We start from the raw sequence: 5,340 nt of genomic DNA on the forward strand, positions 1-5,340 counted from the left end.
ACCGATCGTGTACCTGACGCCACTCATACAACCCCAGACACCAACAGTAAGCGATCACCCAGTTGCTATTCATATTTTTGTTGTAGCTATATCATTTTTCTCTTTGATTCCAAGTCGTATTTTGGTGATTTCAGCTTCACTGCAAATTCATGTCACCTTCCTTCTGTTTGTTTATTGACAGACAATGCTGGGAAAATAGTGGGCAGTGTTGGTGTACTTGGTAAGTGTCAGCAGATTCTTTTAATGTTATAAAACATTTTGTATGACGAGCAATGTGGATAACAATATCAGTCAAGGAAGAGACTATAGTCTATTACAGTCCAACATCAGAGGTCCCAGACATGCTTAATGGGATTGAGATCCTGGCTCTTTGCTGGCTGTGGCAGAACACTGACATTCCTGGATTGCAGGAAATCACGCACAGAACAAGCAGTATAGCTAGTGGTTACTGGCCCAACGCTCTTAACTGCTAGGCTACTTGCCGGGAAGTCGCTCAGGTGGTGAGCATTGGGCAAAGCTGGTGGTTTTTGTGAGGCTTGGCTACCTGGTCATCTAGAAATAGTCATGATTACTAGAGTGTTTGTGTTACAGCTCTCGGTGGCTACTCAGGAAATGTGGCCACTAAAAACTCAGACAGCGTTTATGAGCATACATTTTGATTTAATTTGAGATAATAAGGAAAGATGGGTGATTGAGAATTAATTAGAATAATGCAAAATGTTTATTTGGAATGGTGAGCATGATGACTTTTTGAACCTTGAACTGAAACATAATGATCTCAAACTTGGCTTCAAGCTGACATGTTGTGGCAGCTGTTCAGTGATATGTGTCAAAGTCCAACAGATTTTATCCAGTTTGTGCTCCACAGGTCCACGTTGATTTTGTAAAAAAATGCTGGGCAGATGGTTATCAGTGTATAAAGAAATGTATTTTTGGGGTGTCTTCTTTTCAGTGCCAAGTCTTCTACTTTACCTCAGTCTCCTCCTGCTTCATTGAGAAGGAAGGAGTCACAGTAAAATGGCTGCTGTGATGTCCCTGAATCTACCACCCTCCCAAACACCGGGAATGGTTCATATACTTTAAAAGGAATCTCTATTACACGATGATTAGAAACCTCCTGATGAAGAATGTATTGGTTCACTTCCATTTGGGAGCTTGTGCTTAAGGAGTGGCCTAACTTGATTACTTGTATGTTTCAGTGTACTTCACAAATCACTCCTAGTCTGATCCTGATTTAACTCATTGCAACATTCTCATGTTAAAATTCACCCATATGTAGGGTCTCTGATTTTCTGGGTGAACATGCCTCACAAAGCCAATTTTGCCAGCTCTGGGGGTTGAAGGAAATCATATCTGTTAAGATAAACAAAACATTTGTAATTTAGTTGAGCAACTTACAGTAGTGAGTGCATACATTTTCATACAAGACCCACAATATGTAAGTCATACCACCAAAGGCCTTCACTGGTTTGATAGACCAGAACATCTGGTTCAATGTGAATCAATGGGCTTTCACCAAGTTTCGCTCTAGTCATTGATAAGTAGTAATTGTGTTATTGTGACGTGAATCTGAAAAGCTTGGATTTATTAGGATAACTCTTGGAACACCGGAGACAATGACTGCTAAAGGAATTGATGCTTTATACTTATTTTTTAAAGTGCTAGTTCTTTGAGGGATCAAGGACTCTTGCTCATGATCCAGATTTGGAGTCTTTATTTGCACTATTATTTTGCAGTTCTACTGTAGATAAGCCAATTAAATATATATTTTGTAAATTAATGTAAATAAGTTTGAATGAAAATGTTGCAAGAGTCTCTTCCAACAGGACCACTGGATCATGGTGTTCTATAGGCAGGAAACCTGTAGCTCTCGGTAATATCAGGCTCAGCTTAATGCATTTTGAATGTTCAACGTGCTCTGGATTCTTCACTATGTCAAGGGAAAATACCAAACATTCTGCAGTTGTAGCCTTTATTTCTTTCTATTATCTTGACATTTCCCACTGCCCTTTTTATTCCAGGCTGTCCTAATGAAAGTAACACATTTAATATGTTGTGTGAGCACTAATAGCACTTGTTTTCATAACACTAGGGGTTGCTTCATATATGAAACCAGGTTCTTATTTAGTAGGGCAAGTTTAGAATGTTGCAAATAAAAGTATAATCAATATTGGAGTTCAGTGTCTATTGTATAGTCCATTTGAATTAGCTTTATTCTGATCAATGTACCTTACTAAGTAAGCATATCGGTGTTAAACATAACCAAACAATACAATTTTCATCCTTTTTCCATAAATGTCATCTTTCATTTGATCTTAAACTACAATATCCAACAGAGGAGCACAGAATTCACAAAATGAAGTATTAATGTGTGTTTGAAGTATTCTGTGGATCTCACCTCTGTCCCTATATGCTGTACTTTTCTCTTTGGTTTCCGTCTGTGTCTGGAACCTGTTCAATTATCAGTGTGGAACCACATTAAACTAGTATGTTGTGGGCAGCCAGTTATGAAACATGTTTGTTGCACTTGTTTGATTAAAATGAACTTAATGTACCAATCAATTAAACCTCCATCTTTCTCCACGGGTTAATATTGATACCATAGACTTAGGCATCGCATCTTAGTGTCTAAATGTACATTTTTAATTTAGCAGTGTTCTCATCCAGATTGACTTATCGCACTATTCAATCCGTAGCGCTGAAAATCTGCTTAATAGTGCAATTGACAATTAAAGGCAATGTTCGGTTGTGGAGACAGCATTCACGCAAACACTGCATATGTCAGCTCAATTGCAAATTACCTTTACATTTAACACAGATCTTCTGTGATATGGATTGAATCCAGCCCTTACAGTGAGCTAGAGGGGACAACAATTTCTCAGTCATAAGGGCCAAGAGATCAAAGGTGGCTCAAGGTTTAGGTATAGCACCATGGTCTTGTAGTGCATGCAGGCTTTGACTGAAAGCCAGTGGAGGAACTGTGCGAAGGAGCAGGGTGACCTGGGAGAACTTTGGAAGGTTGAACACTAGGTGGGCTCCATCCAGAAGTAGTCAACATCTTTGTATCTGTCCGATTATGGCGTTCTGGATAAATTGCAGGGAATATCTCTCCCATTATGGCATCTGTGAGAGCATAGACAGCGCCACTGAGACCATCTCCATTTTGAAGTAGTGAGTTTTCTTCTACACCTATGATTTGGTAAACTAACTTAAAGGGTGCATACTGCCACCTGAAGTGTGTTGTTTGAGCAGGTACAAAGCCAAGGTTTTGATTTACTGCCACCTGCAGTTGTGGAATGTTCACACACGTATAATTATTTGGATGATCCATAGAGATTGATAGATGCCTCTAGTGGCCAAAGGCAGTTTTAGCATGGGCAGTGCTATTGAGTGCTTCCCCTATTTGTATGTAGTCAACTGGGTGGTACTTCAACTTTATTGGCTGTTCCATCCCAGTAATCCTGTTGTAGTCATGCCCAACCGGGTCATCAGGAGGGATCAGCTAATCATGACAAATTGACTACTTCGGAATGAAGGTTCTTCCCGTGTGCTTAGACACCATAATGGGAACTATATAGGGATGCTTTCTCTCGCATTCTCTATGGGCTGATCCCTCCCGGTGACCTGGATGGAATTATGTGATCCTTCCTTAACCCATAGGAAGTTCATAGGAAGAGTTCTCTCTGTCTTTATACATAATACTGAACTAGCATCCATTGTTAATGTTACAGTATGCTGTGTTTGGGTCTTGGCAGTCCTTGGTTCTTTAACTAATATTTACACATCTCAGATTGGTCTGTGTTATCTTGCCAAACCTGGAACTGCTTTGGGAATAATGTTTTATTATTTAGCTGAAGGGAAGGAAACATGGTCATACATCATGGAAATACAGTATATACGACGAGACATTTTTGCTTGCAACATATAGGCAGTAGAGTACAGTAGGCTAGTAGAGGTTTCACAAGGAAAAACACTTCCAAAGTAAGGCCGGGATTCAATCTCATCGGCTGTTGCAGGAATTAAATTCCTCTGTTTTAATAACCAATTAAAATGAATCACTCTGTCAATTCATAAGGGGTTGTAAGACCCTTATTGGTATAAAATGGACAGAGACCAGCCTTTGAAATCAACCAGCTGCGTTTATTCTCGAGAGTACTGCTCATTACACATTTACCACAGGTTATAAACTGAAAATGACGTCAGCGTCGCCTAGAGCCAAGGTCAGCCTGTGTAGATAAGCATTCTAGCCAGTTTGGTGATATAGTTCATTCATTTCTACCAAGGAACAGACAGCCATTGTTCTAATTCTTGATTATATTTACACACATTATATTCAGTACTAGGATTAAACATAAAATTCATACATATACAGTAACATAATAGTATTCTGATTAGTACATATACAGTAACATAATAGTATTCTGATTCGTCAGTCCTGATTACATAATTAGTCATCATTGATAAAAATTCCCTTAACGTCAGCCCTTTTCAGTTATGCACCCTAACTGCAAAACCACGGCTATGCAATGTAACCTCGGTCACAGAGATCGCATTACAAACGCTGCAGATGTCCACTCAATCAAAATGACAGTTTTCCCCATGATTTAAACCAATCAAAACTTGTGTACTATCCAGTAGTGATGGGTCATTCATGAACAAATAGCTCTTTTTGAACAGATCTTTTTGTTGAAGGTCGGGAACAGAATCACATTGGTGAAAGAGCCTTTCATTTAGTTCCCTGATTTGCATACTGCTACTACTGCAGTTTGAGCTGAAAACAACGTTGTTCTGCAGAAAAGTTACAAAATAATTATCTAAAGAAGGTGAATCCTCACTGCAGAAACAATAAATTGTGGGGAGCGCCTCAATCTGGTCACGCTGATTCTTTTTACAATTTGGCAAGGTAATGTATTTGAACTCGCATTTCACGATCTGACATTGCAGATTTGTTATTTTTTTCATGGTTCTAGGTAAATTCAGAAGCATTTTGAACGACGAATCGTTTGGGAGCCAAATGAGCCAGCTCTCAGAAAGATTTGGAATGCCCATAACTACTATCCAGGTACCATCTCTGCTAATCACGTCTGCCAATCAAGTTCTCCGTATCTAGGTACTAAACACCACTGGTGTTTACTGTTACTCCCAAATTAGAATGCAGCAACTGTAACATATCTAGCTTGCTTAGGTGGCTAGTTACTATACAACAAGAATACAATATTTTGTATCAAGTCTGCCAGAAGATTGCCCAAATGTGCCGAATTGGTCAATTGATATATACTTGAAAATGTAACTATAGAGAACAAACAAAAATGCTATGGTAATAAAAAATATATGTTTACA

At 38.9% G+C, this 5,340-nt stretch overlaps 1 long non-coding RNA gene across 1 annotated transcript; it reads left to right on the forward strand.

Moving 5' to 3' along the window:
* LOC127918217 (uncharacterized) lies at positions 1-1,331 on the forward strand. The gene is made up of 3 exons (XR_008099493.1): positions 1-46; positions 182-220; positions 953-1,331. It is a non-coding gene; the product is annotated as an uncharacterized LOC127918217 (long non-coding RNA).
* Positions 1,332-5,340: the final 4,009 nt, after the last annotated feature.

The sequence above is a fragment of the Oncorhynchus keta genome, unplaced genomic scaffold (genome assembly GCF_023373465.1).
Source record: "Oncorhynchus keta strain PuntledgeMale-10-30-2019 unplaced genomic scaffold, Oket_V2 Un_contig_13784_pilon_pilon, whole genome shotgun sequence".
Lineage (NCBI taxonomy): Eukaryota > Metazoa > Chordata > Actinopteri > Salmoniformes > Salmonidae > Oncorhynchus > Oncorhynchus keta.